At 46.5% G+C, this 14,987-nt stretch overlaps 1 protein-coding gene and 1 non-coding gene across 7 annotated transcripts in view; both read left to right on the top strand.

The window, feature by feature from the left end:
* Positions 1-14,987, top strand: part of PTPN3 (protein tyrosine phosphatase non-receptor type 3) — a 183,320-nt gene that overhangs the window by 61,108 nt on the left and 107,225 nt on the right. The window contains exon 1 of one of the 6 annotated variants that reach the window (XM_077141478.1): positions 10,087-10,188. The exons of the other annotated variants lie outside the window; for them this stretch is intronic. The gene's annotated coding sequence lies outside the window, so the exon portion shown is untranslated. Of the gene's footprint in view, positions 1-10,086; positions 10,189-14,987 lie in introns of those variants that run through there. 6 annotated transcript variants of the gene reach the window in all.
* Positions 2,126-2,291, top strand: LOC143675279 (U1 spliceosomal RNA). Its single transcript, XR_013171516.1, has one exon. It is a non-coding gene; the product is annotated as a U1 spliceosomal RNA (small nuclear RNA).

Raw genomic sequence — 14,987 nt, 5'->3', positions numbered from 1 at the left:
ACCTGGGAGCAAAGTTAAATTTTTGCGTGTGTTAATGGTTACATAGATTTTGCTGTTGTTATTCAATTTCATTTTCGAAGTACTATGTGTGTGTTGTAGAAAATTCAAAAAATACAAAGAAGAAAATTAAAATCATTGGTTATCTTATTATCTAGAAATAGCTACTTTTAGCCTTTTAGTGCATTTTCTTTCAGACATTTTAATGTGCACAAATGTGTTTTTCTTGACAAATTTATGCTATAAGTACAGCTTTGTCTTACATTTTTCTTTGAAATTATATCATTAGCATTTCCCATGTCATTACAAACTCCTTGTAAAATATTTTATGAGTTATAAAATACTCAAATCAATGGGACATGCTATTATGTATTCAGTCCGTCCCTTATTTTATATGGTTAGCAATTATTGTCAGTACTTCCATGACCCATGTCTGTTCTTAAGCTTTTATCCATATTTTGGATTTTTTCCTTTGAATAGAGTGGGTCCATATTTTTTTTCTTATACAGCACAGTCTTCACAATTACTTTAGTGTTTCTAATACATAATTAGAAAGAGATTTTCCCTCTTGAATGGGACCAATACTGTCCTCTCTGCTCCATATGCCTAGGTTGGCATAGGGTCTTGCAGAATGGCTCCACTTACTCCTGCTCAATTTCCTCTTGCTTGACAGTCCTTGTCTATCCCCATTTCCGTGCGGGTGCACAGGAAAGCCAGGCTGGGTTGGCATTTCCATCAGTGAGTTCAGCAGCACTGGAGGCAGAGCTGTGCATGTTCCCACGGTCACCTCTTTATCCAAACCATGGAAAACTGACTTTCTTTTTTCATAACTGGCACAGGCTGTGTTTGGGTCAGGAACCCAACATCAACTACAAAGGCTGACCTCGTGGTTTATAACAGCCCAGAAAATCTGAGAAGACTCTAGATAATACTGTTGGGAAAATTTTCCCTCATGTGAGTTGACATTTGAACTATTTACCAGAAGTATATCCATGGTTAACATCATTGAAACAAGCATAATGGAAAATACACTGACCTTAACCAAGCCAGGCCAAACCCCCTGACTTTTTATATCAAAAAAGTAATCCAATTTCAAAATCACTCACTCATCAGATGCTCGATAAGTATCTGATTCTATCTAGAATTGTTGGCTACGAACAAAATACGTGAGAAAGTTCAAAGTTGGGAGGTAGTTGGGTGGGACGTGTAGCAACTACTCAGTGGCATATAATATGTTAAGTATGAATCTAGTGGAGTTCAAATGCAGAAGGCGGGGTCTTGGGGTCCACCACAATCAGAGAAAGCTGGCTACTGCCGATTGCACAAGCTTGAAAGAGATATGAAAGCTGTCTTCAGTGCATTTGCCCTCCAGCGTAAGGAGAAAGTATTGTCATAGAGGCTGACAAAATTGGGGCAGCTACTCCTGGTTCAGACTGTCTATGGTTCTAGATTGCTGTGAAATCGAAACCATGAGACACCAGAGGCTGGTTAAGGTCTTGAGTCTCCTTTTATTCCCTGATAATTTCCATGATGAATTTTACTTACCCTGTCGTTCCTGGGCCTTCTGCCTAAGGATTGGGGTCATGGGCCCCAGCACTGGTTTGGAATTAGCTCATTCAGCAACAAACACAGGTAAACAACAAATAGGTGTGTCCATGTCCAACAGACCTGCAACAGAACTTCTGCTAGCACAATCAGGTGACTCTCAGGTATGGCGTGGGAGAGAAATGACCTAACACCTCTAATTGTTTCCCATAAGTAAGAAATTGAGAGTGCACGCTGCTGTCCAATCACTGACTAATTATGTCTTACTTGGGACACTGTTGGACAATGTTTTCCCTTATCTATCTGTGTCTCTTTTTCTACCACCTATCAATTGATTATCAAGCCAGCAAGTATAATTCCAAAAGGACTTTTGACAAAGAACCTTTAGGTATAATATCTCTTCTTGCTCACTGCAGAAAGGCAAGCAATTTTTCGGAAGAGGCTCATCAGCTCTGTATATGTTGCTCAGAAATAATAGTCACAGCTCACCCATCTTTAGCCCCCTTCAAGGGGTTTTCCAAGAACCTTCCAAAAGAGGCATGCACACAGATAACTAAAATGCAAATCAAAATGTGATGAGAGAATTCTTATCTGGGAGGGGAGATATCATGATACTGAAAGTGTTTTTCCCAGGGCGAGGCTCATCCTCGCTCTGGATGTGCTCTGGATGTGCTGGTCCCTGTGATTTCCCCAGGAAACTTGACTGCATCATTTGTGATAGTGGGGAACTGTCTTCATGCTTTCCCCTGAAAGAATTAAATAATAAAAAGGAAGGAAAGAAGAAAAGAAGGAAGGTAGGAAAGGAAAGGCATAAAAGAGGAACAGATTAAATGTCCCAAGGTGCAGGGCTGGGAGAGCTCATTACCACTGGGAGAAGCAGGGAGGAGGTTGCTTCTGTGATGGATCTTAAAGGATGAGAAGAATTTCAACAGGCAGAGACTGGCCAAGGTAGTCATTTCATGAGGTTGATATGGGCAACCTTCGTTCTTCAGGGGGAACCAAGAAAGAGGTTTAGACCCATGCTTGGGATGGGGAGATCAAGGTGGACAAGGACCAAACTAAAAGAAGCCCAAGGAGATGAAGAAAGGAGGAAAGGATGGCATCTGCTGATACAACAGCTGAGACCTTTACCCTAGTAGAGGAAGTTAGGGATAAAGGAGAACAATATCTCTGGAAGCCTTGGTGATAGTTGCCCAAAGTCAGTCCCTGAGCATTGTTCAATCTTCTTGTTGGGAAATCATATGACTCTGTTCAACCCACAACCCCTGTGTGAAGATGGTTTGCCTTAGGAACTCTGCTGTCCCTGGCCGAACACAGATTCCTTTAACTTGTGACTCATGTTTACAGAAGCATCGCTGGACAGTCTGTTTGGACTGTGATGCAGTGACTGTGTGTACCATGGAAAAAATGAGAAAGGCATCCTCACAGGACGCCAGGGCGCAGTTGAGGAAATCCTGTGGTGTGTCATCCACGCAATGCTAGAAGGTCACACAGCGCACTGGGCAGGCTGCACAGTATCTCCCAGCAGTCCTCGGAGGGCTGGAAGCTTAGCTTTCTCTTGGACCCAAATCCAGCCTCTCAGGGATGAAATGATCAGCAAAGCAGGAACAGGCTTTGAGATGATCATCTTTTCATAGATGCAGCTTCCAGTAGAAATCTGGGGACTCAAAGTTCCCCATCACCACTACATCTCCTCTGGTCGTTTCGTTATCAGCTCTGCCAGGAAAGCATTACTCCTGATCTCAAGGTCACTGGAATCATTTTTTTTTCTTTCTCTTTTATCCTCTTCCAAAAGCTTTTTTTCCCCCTGCTCCCTCCCACAACTGTGTGAATTTCCAATAGGAGTGAGAGTTCTTGACATTTGGCTGTTTCATTCAAGCAAGGTGCAAATTGCTGTGTCCTGATCATAGTTGGAGGTTTGACCTTGGTCAAGTAACCCATGCTCTGCCAATCAAAATTTAGAGGGAGCCAAAATGCATAACAAAATAGTGAGTTTTTTAAGAACAATATCGTGCAAACTTCATTATTTCTTCCAGAGAGAACTGATTTATTTTAAAAATAGGTTATATATCATATGTAGAAATTCAAAAAGTACTAAAGAGTTTTTGGCAAAAAGTAAACTTCCATCTCTCTCTTCCCTACTCATCCAGTTCCTCTTTAGGATGCCCTTTCCAGTTTCGTGGGTCTCCTACACACTTCAATGTTCTTATTTTAAAGTTCACTTTCCTTAGCAAACAGCTACCACAATAACCACCTCCTCTCCAGTATATAGTTATCTTGCTCCTGGCCTTGGGAGGGCATGCTGAAATGGATGGAGCCAGAGACCCAGGGTCAAGGGTAGACAGCCTGACAACTGGGGGTCCCTCTTTGCACCTGAGAGAGGCCCTTCCCCTCATCTTCTTCTCTTACCCTTCCCCTTCCCTGCCTGACACTTGCATCTGCATTAAGCTGATGCTCTAGTCCTAGTCCCATCTATCCAAGAATGAGTAATGCCTACAAGACCATGCTAATCTCTTAGTCACATTTCCAGTCTTCTAAATATATTATTCAGACTAAGTTCTTGGTGTAGATATATTAGAGGCATTGGACAGAAGTGATAAAGCATCTGTTTGCGTATGATTCTCAGGAGTAAATTATAAAATACAGACTCCTGAGCCCCAATGCTGGGAGATTCGGGGCTGATCTGAGCCCAGGAATCTGCTTTTTCACAAGGGCTCCTTCCCTCAAAATGATCTGGATACACATGACTCTTGAAGCTCACTTTGAGAGATGCTGTCTTCAGTATTTCTCCTGACTCTCCTCCTACAATTTTCTGTTAAGGGTTAGTGAGTGCTTTCTTTGTCATTGCTGGTTTTTACAAAGACATGACCACCGTATGACTATTCCCTATTACCCTCCTTCTGTTTTCAGCGTATGAGCCTTAAAGATGTGGTTGGGGACTCCTGGCAAACCCGTTCTCCCTGGGTTTTATAAGATGATACCATCCCTTTCCAGGAAGGCCACTGCTTAAGTCACGGAGGCCAACTTCCAGTCTCTGCATTTTTTCATCGTCTTTTCACTAAAGCCATAGCCTTCAGTTGATGGAGCATCCTCAATGATTTGAGTTTCTGGACCTCAAAGTCCCTAGTCTAGCATTTCCATTTTCTCACATAGCAGCAAATATATGTGGTGATCTGTGGGTATTTTACAGTCTGGTTCTCGGTCTGTTTCAAACCTGAGGATTCACACAAGTGTTCTTGAAGTTCTGTGAGTTCTAGAAGATAATTTTTAATTCTGTCATTCCATTTCCATGGTAAAATTTTGAAATATATGTATAAGGTGGATCATCCTGCTAACCCTTTATATGATTTCAGCTCTTTTATTTGAATCTGTGTTTGCCATCAAATTGCATCGAGTGGCTATCTAAAGGGACAACGAATGTTGTTGACCCATTTTCTGAAGGGTTGACAAGCACATTTGGCAGCCATTAGGTGGGTATGCCTTCTGTCTTGCTCAGAGTGAAAGGCTGAGTACTAGGAGGGCCCTCAGATTCTGGCCCCTCTCCTCTCTGACTTCATCTCCTGAGGCTTTCCCCCTTGTCCCACCAGCCTCCTTATTCTAGACACGCTTCTCTGAGGGTCTTTAGTTCAGCCCCAGAATACCCTCCACCCAGAAGCTTCTTCTGCCAGGTAATCTCCTTAAATTCTTCCAGCATCTACTTCAGGTCTTTGCTCAAGTATCACCTTCTCAATCATATTTAAAATTGCAGCCCTCTCTCTTCCCCCATCACCATGATCCTTCTCTCTTAACATACAATGTAATTCACTTACTTCTAATGTTCATTGTATAACGTATGCTTCCCCCATTAGAAAGCATGCCCTGTCAAGGCAGGAATTTCCCTTTATTTCAATGATGTATCCCAGGCATCCAGAGCAGTGCCTGATGCACAGTAGGTGCTTAATAAAAATGTAATGAATGGCTGAATCCTCTGTCTAATTGACAACAATAACCTCATCTCCCTGCTGTGTTCATGTTATTTTCTCAGCTTTAAAGAGAAAATTGCTCTTCTGCAGTGATCATCTGTAGTCAAAAGCCATTTTTCAATGGAGAAAGCTTTAATCTTGAAAGTTTGCATTTCTCAAGGTGAGATCCACCAACTCCAGGAGTTCCAAGGACACAGGTTTTGTGGATGCGAGGTCTTGAGGCTGATAAACACTTTGTTAGCAAGCTCCTCGCAGACCACTGACCACTTCTCCATCTCTCACTCCCTTCTGGGCCAGGAACAGACCTCCTGCCACCATCTGCCTAAGCTGGCAACTCACTGTCCCCAGACGGGGCAGACTTTACCTTTATGGGAGGAGCTTCTCACATCTTTGTACAATTCCAGACTAGCCATTTTTTCCTCTGTTAACATCATTTCTTCTTTGACTTGCCAACATTTAAATTTGTTTCAGTATTCCTGATTATAAAAGAAACACACACTTATTATAAGACAAAATTCAGAGAACTATAAAGACATAAAGAAAAATGGATGCCCAGAGACTTGGAATTGTCCTGATTTGTAAAAGATACTATCTGTATATTGCTTCTCTGACTATAATTGCACTACTCAGATACAGGTACCATTATGAACATTTTCTAGTTGTTGTTTTTTTTACTCACATATTAAGTTGAAATACAGGAAGTTGCTGATATGCAACCATATTGACCCACAAAATGGCAATTTTATACAGTTCAAGCTGGTAAGTTATACAGTTAAAGTTATATCATTTTATGTCAGGTTCTTTTCATTTATTATAGCATCACTTGCCCATGTTATTCTGGGTTCTTGCCCCACCCCCCCAGCTTGCATTAACAGCACAAATAATTGATGAGCATTAGCATCTCAGCTGGGAGCCTCGCCCTGTAAATCACTGAAACAGTACACATGGTGCCCAGACTTCCTGAGCCTTGATGTGAATGACAGTCCTCTGTGATTCTTCCAGGAAACTCTTCCTATAAATGCCCCCAGCCAATTGCCTGTGTGCAGTGCCTGGCACCAGATTTTCTGCCTGAATAGCAACTTCTGGGAATGCTACTAATAATTGTGTTCAGCTGCTCATCTCCCATTCCTCTTAACTTGTGTTACCAGTGATCTATATTCCATTTGTGTCTTCTCTTTCTCTCCAGTGAAATGACCTTCTTTAGCTTTTTGTAATTTTTGCATTTCTAGGCCAGCATAGGCTGTCAGCACTATTAAAAGTTTTTTGGAGCTTATCAGCAGGGGGAGGGCTGCTAGTAGGGCCCCAACTTTCTTTCAGCAAACATCATTGACTATCACCTCTATATTTTTTTGTCACAACAAATTCCTGAAGAACCCATGGATTGTGCGGTTCCGTTATGCTGTGACTAGACCCCCAAAATTGGGCGTTCTTTCTGGAATGGCCTCATTTTCTGGGACCCAGTGGAACCCTATTCCTGACCGGGCCCTTACTTGCTCTAGATTGGGCTGAGTTCAACCACAGACTAAGAAGATTATGTGTCCATCCAAAAACCTCATATGCATAAGATTTGGGAGCTTATAAGAGCTACTGTCATGGATAAAAACATCAAGTCACTCCAGGTGCAGCAGCTTAAAAGAATGGACTTTCACATCTTGGCCTCAAAAATATAACAATGACAGGCCAGAATAGTTAGAGGTAATCTGTAGTATACAAAGACATCAAAGGGTACAGAAAATAAGGCAGAAAAGACCTAAAGTGACATGGCATGTGGCTTCTCTTATCATCATAGTAAGATATCAAACAGAGAGGCAATGTTTCATAAAAGCTAGCAGCCAGGCTTAGAGGTCAGCCCAACTCACATTCAGTTACTGACCCTGTCTTTAACTAGTTGTGCAACTATCTCCTAAATTGTTTCCTCAACTGTAAAAATGAGCTAAAAACACCCACTGTGTAGCGTGATTGTAAGGATTAAAAAGCGAATCAGTACAAAACAGTGATCACAATGCAGGAGCTTGGTAATCATTTGTTGTTATTCTTAGACTTATGCAAAATTTCAATGATTTTTAATTTGATCTTTTAAAAGGTTTATTATTGCGACAAAACATTGTGAAGTAACAGGTAAAATAAACTTTTTTAAAACCTCAACCCCACTACCAAAAAATCAGATTTACATTTTCCCATATTTCCTTGTAATAGTCTTTACATAACTACAGCATATACACAGTCTTTATATAATTTATAGCATAGATAGTTTCCGTTTTCAAGCTTTTTTCACTTAACATTGTACTATAGTTTTCCCCTGTGGCAATCTGCTCTCCCCAGTTACAGGGTAAAATTGTTAATATTTCAACAAATATACCATAACCTAAGTAACCATTCCTCCATTGTTGGGCATTTAGTTTATTTGCAATTCAAGGAGTATTCTTTCATTTTGTTCCTGTTTCTATTATGGTCACTTGAAAGGAACGATTTTTAAAATATTGAGCTCTTCTTTTTCCTTAGGCTTATGGGTATGTCTAGCTTGAACTTGAGAATATTGTTTAAGCTAATGACTGTTGACTGTGGAGAAAGGAAAAATGTGATTTCAGCCTAGTTTCTATCGTACAGCAAACTGAGGCAATTCCAACAATTCACACGTCGGTTAACCTCAGTTTCCTCACTGCAAACTGCAAACCAGTTTGCAGCTGGCAAACTGGTGTGCGGATGGCGGATAATTAATGCAGGTACTCAAGAAAAGGGGCTTCAGAGAGGACACGTCCACGTTCTTGATTTTATGCAGACACCACCCACCGTCCAGCCCGCAGCAGTAGCTACTCGTTTTATGTATGGCACAGAGAGGGTAAGACGGTTGTCCCAGATCACACAGCAGCCAGAAAAGGACACAGAATGCTGTCCTCAAACTCTGCATTCCCCGCCTTCCCACCGCACCTAGACTAGAACGCCCCCGCCCGTCGCCAAGAGGGGACAAGTTCCTCCGCCGGCGGCTGGCTGCGCGGAGAAGCGGGCGGGGCCCTACGAGGGTGTTGTAAGCCCCACCAGCGTGCTCCTCCTCCCGGGCGCTCGGGCCCAGCCTGGCTCCGAGCATGCTCCGTGTGCTCCCCGCCCGTCCGAAGGGTGTTGGGCCGCCCAGGCGGCTCCGGGCTTTGCCAGCGACCCAAGGCAGATCGCAGGCGCGGGCGGGACCTGCCCCTGGGACTCCCGGGCTCCATCTGAATTCTCCCGACGCGACACTCGGGCGGTGCCTGCTGCAGTGACACGGGCCTAGGAAGTGCGGCGAAGGGGCAAGGACTTCCAGCACCCCAGTCGGGCACAGAATGGTTCCAGCCATCTTTCCTTCACGTATTCATTCAACAATTAGTTTTTGAGCACCACCTGTGTGCCAAGCACTGTTGTTGAGACTGGGACACTGCAGTGACATTCCAGAGAGAAATACACTATAAGATATATGCTAACCACAGGAGAAGCCAACGTCACCGACCTCGACCTGCTGTTCTGCCCTTCCTTGTGGTTCCCTGCCACTTTGGGGACCTTTGCATTGTCTGTTCCCTCTGCCAGGATTGCTTCTCCCCATTTATCAGCGTGGCTGAAATGTCACATCAGTGTCACCTCTCAAGGATCCACCCGGACAGCCCATTGCAAATTGCACTCCCTTCATTTCCAAGCCCTCTCATCCCGCTCTCTTTTCCTTGTAGAACTTGCCACCTTCTAACATACTGTAGAATTGCTTATTGGTTATGTGTATTGTCTGTCGTCTGTCTCCCTCCTCACCCTGCACTCCTCACTCCACCAAGGGGCAGGATTTTTGTCTATTTGCTCACCAATATGTACCACGCAAATAAAACCAGAGTGGCTGCTCAATCACAACTTGTTGAGCGAATTAAATAAATGAATAGCGATACATGCTTTGCAGTCGGTTCAGGACAGGGAAAGTGGCCAGGAGCAGAGGGCTAATTTAAGAAGGTGGCCAGGTAAGGCCTATCCGGGAAGGGTACATAAGTACACTGAGGAGTCAGCCACGTGGAAAGCTGGGTGAAGACATCTCACTCGTGGAGAAAGGCGTGTGCAAATGCCCTGAGGATGGCTAAGCTCTGAGTATTCCATTACAGAAAGGAGCTCAAGGGGGAAGTGGGCGGCAGCCAGGGAGATGTGAAACAAGGTGGAAGAGGCGGTCGGAGCACATATGAGGTATTGGGGCCCCATAAGCCAAGGCAGGAAGGTTTTACCGGGAAAGCTTCCAACCGCAGAGGGATGAGCACTGGAACGGGAGTCAGCAGGACTCCCGCTCAGGCACCGACCCGCTGTGAAAAAATACTCTTCATTTCAAAGATTCGTTGATGCCAGTCCTAGGCATGAATTCCCTAGGGCCTGGGACCCAGTAGGTGCCCCAAAATGGTTGTGGCAGGAGTGCCTGCGTGCATGCGCGAGGTAGCTCCGGGCTTGTCCTGAGCTCGGCGGCCAGTGCGCCTGGTGGCCGGCAGGGACGTGTCGCGGGCGGGGGCGTCCTGCAGGGCGTCCCGGGCCCCCGCCCCCCGCCCGGGCCCGTCGCGGCCAGCCCGGCCGGCGGGAGCCGCCCGCGGGCGGCACTGGGCATGCTCAGACGGCGGCCAGGTCGCGCCGCGAGCGAGCTTCCGCGCCGCCCGCACGCGCGACCTACCTGGGCGCTCTGCGCCCCCGGATGCTGCAGGTACGGACGGGCGCGACCCCCGCGGGCCGCGGACAGGCTGCGGGGCGGTCGCGGGCCGGGGTCGCGCGCGGCGCCGCCCCACCTCCACCCGTCCCCTGGGCGCGCGGCGGACGCGCGGCGGGCGGGAGGGAGGACGCGGCGCCCCGGTGTTCCCCGCGCCACGTCGGGGCGGGGAGGGGGCGTCCGGGCCGCGCTCACCTGGTGCGGCGAGGGCGGGAGGGCGGGAGGGCGCGGGCCGGGCCGGGTGGGGCGCCGGCCGGAGCTGACGGCCGGGACGCGGCGGGGCGTGGGCGTGCGCTCCGGCCCCGGCAGGGGCGGACGCGACCTGCAGAGCCCGCAAGTCCGGCGCCCGCGGCGGGCCCCACGCTACCGGGATCTGGGGCCGGAGCGCCAAGGGGGCGCACAGCCCGCGGGGAGCAAGCCAAGCCGGGCGGCCAGTCCTTGTCGGCTCCCAGGGCGAATCGCCTCTCGGCTTTCAAAGATGGCATTTCCTGGGCCTGGCACGAACTCCAGAGCCAATAAATCCTCCCTGTTCCGCGAGCGATATGGAATTATTTATCGGATACCTGCGGCGAGACAGCTGCAGTGGGGGAGTGTGTGTGCGAGCGCCCAGCCCCCCGGAAATTCCCATTTTCAGCAGCCTAAACTTACTGAGAAGTTGCGGCAGCCTTAAAAATTCATGGGAAGTTAAGACAACTTGACACCTGGGCTTTCGGAGGTGGTGGAAAGAGCTTGTGACTTGGAAACAGGAGACCTCTGTTCAAGTTGGGCTCCTTAGCCAGCTTGGCTGAGTTGTTTAACCTCTCTGATCCTCGGTTTCCTCCTCTGCAAACAGCCGGTAATGATGCCCACCTCACTGGATTGTTGGGTGGATTAAGTGGGATAAATTATGTGGAGGTGTTTGGCTCGGTGCCCGGCACAAAGCAAGCGAGCTGTCGGCGTGACTTGAATTTAATTCGTTTAGAGACCCTCTTGGCTCCCATTTCACCAGGAAATTAGAATTACTAAAGCATCTTCAGGGCCTAGTGCTGGAGTGACACATTCTGTCTTTGTGCCCAGGAGAACTTCTTCCGAAGTCAAGGGCTTTGGAAAAACAATTTAGACGACTTGTAGTCAGAGAGCATCTTCTTTCAAAGCAGTTTTATACATTCAGAAACTCCTGAAGTTGGCAGCTCAGCTTTACATACAAAGGAGCTGTTTGTAAGTTGGATCATCTTGCAAATGTTTAAGAGGATGGGGTTTGTAAGATGGTTCATCTTGCAAATATTTAAGTGGATAATGTGAGGGAGTAAAGCCTGGTTAGAAAGATTTCTGTTCTCAAAAGCTCCTAAACCCAACTCTAAGTGATTGTTTAGATCAGGGTTTCTCAATCTCGGTGCTATTGACATTTGGGGCTGGTGAATTCTTTGTTGTGGGAGTCTGTCCTGTGCATTGTAGGATCTTTTAACAGTATCCCTATTTTCTTCCCAATAGAGTCCAGTAGCAATCCTTCTTTCCAGGTTGTGACAACCCAAAACACATCTGGACATTGCCTAATGTTCCCCGGGAGGTGGGGGTGGGGTGGGCTGAGCTAGGGAGGGCGTAACCCCCATGGCACCTCCTTTAAAACCACTGATTTAGAAACCTGCTTTCTCTCACTAGCCCTAGTTGTTTGAGAATTTCCTCTTGTGATTTTTACTAGAGTAACTAACATTTGCATAACCTTATAGAAGTGTGGGGAATGCACCTGCATGCATCACTGCATTTCATTTTTATGGTTGCCTCTGTGAAGCTGTTGTTACTACCGTTTTACAGATGAGGAAAGTGAGGCTTTGAACAGCTGATTACCCAGTGTACAGTGTCAGTGGGATATAACCCAGGTCTCCTTGTTCTATGGACAGGTCTTTTCTCCTGCATCAAGCTGCCTTTTATTGTAGAGACTTTTAAATAGGTGACTTTCCTTACAGTTGACTCAAGATGTAAGGTGGGTTGAAAGCTGGAAACCTTCCGGAGATTGACTGGTTGAAAATTAACAACAGTAAGCTATTATATGACAGAGTAGGTTGTTCTAGTTAAATATTCTAGTTTATAGTGAGCTCCTATAAATCCCACATACAGTTAATGGAATACGAATTTGCAGAGAATTCAAGTAGAATATAATGTGCCTACTACTCAAGCTGTATTGATTCTGAGCTGTCTCTGGTGATTTGCCATCTCTCATAAAAAGGACTCGTATATGCAAATTAGACATTAGCTGGGGAAGGCAAAAGGTCAAGTTAAAGTGTTTTACAATGGCTGAGGCATTCCATTCAGCAAGCATTTCTTGAGCTGCTTTTATGCGTAGGTAGGTGCGTTGCTGGTAGGCTGCTGAGTAGATTAATGGATCCCAGTAAATTCAGGGTGCCTGGGTGGACTTTCCTACTGGAGAGGGCAGATCCCCACCAGGCCAGCCACGTGTTGGCCCTCGGGGACAGTTTGGGGGCAGTAGAAAGAAACCAAGATGACACTGAAGCAAATTCAAAACCCCACTGCCTCATCACTCACATCCTGGGGCAAGTTACTTACTTTCTCTGAGCCCTGTTTCTGCATTTTCATAGAGAAAGTACTCTGCTAGCTTTCCACATTCTCATTCAGCTCTTAGGGACCTGGCCAGGGAGGCAGGGTCAGAGACAAATTTTGTCCTTGAGGTAAATTGGGTTCCAAGCTGGTAATTGGTCTTAGGACATTGAGACCAACTTTTTGATTGTTGACTCTGAACTGGGAGATTTCACATGCATTGTCCAATTAGTGTTGTCCCACTCTGCAGATGAGGAAACTGAACTCACAAAAAGTGGGTCAAGAGCAAGGCAGACTAACTGTAGTCATCGGAATTATCAGTCCAGGCATGTCACGGGTACCATTTTCTAAGTTGGGATGCAACCTATCAGTGGGGTTCAGCTTTGGGGATTCTAGGGGACCAACCAAACATGACACCCTGCCTCCTTCTCTACCCAAGAGTGCGCCTCTTGACTGCAACCCCAGGGTTCACCTTCCTTCCACAAGACAATGAATTCCTGTAAAGCAGGACTGGTCCCTCTCATCTCCTCCCAGAGTCTGTTGCAGAGGCTGGAATGCTGAAGGCATCAGGACATTGGCATATGGGGGTGGTGGCGGGAGGCTGCTGGTGTTGCTTCCCAGAGACAGGACAGGAGAATGTCTACACAATTTTTGTCTTTGAGTCTAGTTGACCTCTGGCTCCAGTCTCACAAGTGTCTCCTTTAGGTGTGGCTGAGAGGGATACTAAGGGAATGCTTGGTCAGCCCCAGGCAGAAATCTGATCTGGTCATGGGTTCTGAGACTTAGAGTTCTTGCATCTACAGAGCTTCTGCTTGTGCGTGCACCTGAAACCTCTTTCTGCCTCCACATTAGCTTGTTGTTCTAAGAGCAGCTGAGAGCACAGATTTAACAGCAAATTTAAACGTTTATTGAGTCTGTACTATATGCCAGGCCCTAGGGCTTCCAAGGTGAAAGCAGAACACTTGCCTTGGAAGGATGGAAGGATTTGTGATGGAATTGGGGGCTAGTGACATATGTATGTGATATACATATGATAATTGCTTTAAAAGAGGATTACACTAGGTGCAGTAGAGACCAAGGGAGGCAGCCCCTTGGTCTTTCCTTCTGACAAGGGCGCCAAGGAAGGCCTTATGGATTAGTTGGCATTTGAATGAAGCATTGAAGGTAGAAAAGGATGGCACTCAGGGCAGACTGAATGGCAAGAGAAAGGCTGGAATCATGAAGGGACTGTGTGTATTTCAGGAGTGGTGATTTTTCTCTAAGTCCAGCCCCGTGACCTTCACCAGAGCAGGACCCACCTTCTGTGGTTAGGGTCCCACCCACGCACCCCCATCTCTGAATGAGGGGCAGGTCTCATTCAGCCTGGAGTCGGGGATGGGGCTGCAGAGAAGTTCCCCTTGTTTCCCCGTTTGGGAGCAGGGCCTCTAGATTGCTTTGAAGCCCAAGAAGCTTCTGCCAGGAATGCCTCTTGTTTTGTTTGTTAAATACAAACGTGGCAACTTCTGGCTCCCAGGTACCGTTTTGAGTGTTTTCCAACTATTAACTTATTCATTTAAGCCTCACAGCCCGTATCTGGCCATGCTGCCTCCCCAGGTACCAGCCTTGGTCCCGGCGGCGTGGTGGGTGGGTGGGCCAGCTGCCGCCCGTCAGCGCTGTGGGTGATTTTCTGCTTGGTAGACATGTCCTGGCTGCGCTTTGCCTGGATCTGCCCGGAAGCAGCCGTGTCTGATAGAGGATGACGGCCACAGGCCTTCCTCCAGACCCTGTTTCCGAAAAAGGGGGAAACAAGGAGAACAGCAGGGCTCTGCCAGCCACACTTTCTGAACCAAAACTTGAGGGATCTTTAGTCTGAAAAAGAATGTTTGTGCTGCTTCTCTGTCCAAGAGGAGGACTGGGAGGTGTTGTTTGGATACTGACAGAGTGGAATTTTTGAGCCATTTTAATGGTTTATGTGGAAAGTTAGGACAGAGGATTTGAAATTGGGATAGTCCTGGAAAATTCAGGTCCCAGAACTTATTGTCAGGATATGCAAGCTTTTAATAAATATTTGAAAAATTTGTAAGTTGGAGCAAATCTTCTGTGCAGAGACGATTAGGGATCCCAAAAGGGAATGAGTAGTATATTCTGGCCCCAGAATCGCAATAATTCCTGCTAGCCCTTTTTACAGATGGGCTGGGAAAACTGAGGCCCAGAGACATGAAGTGACTGCCCGGGGGAATGGAGTGTTCTTATGCAGTACAGCCAAGAATTGAGCCCAAGGCTGT

The sequence above is a fragment of the Tamandua tetradactyla genome, chromosome 2 (assembly GCF_023851605.1).
Source record: "Tamandua tetradactyla isolate mTamTet1 chromosome 2, mTamTet1.pri, whole genome shotgun sequence".
Classification (NCBI taxonomy): Eukaryota; Metazoa; Chordata; class Mammalia; order Pilosa; family Myrmecophagidae; genus Tamandua; species Tamandua tetradactyla.
This window is presented reverse-complemented; position numbering and strand designations above follow the sequence as displayed.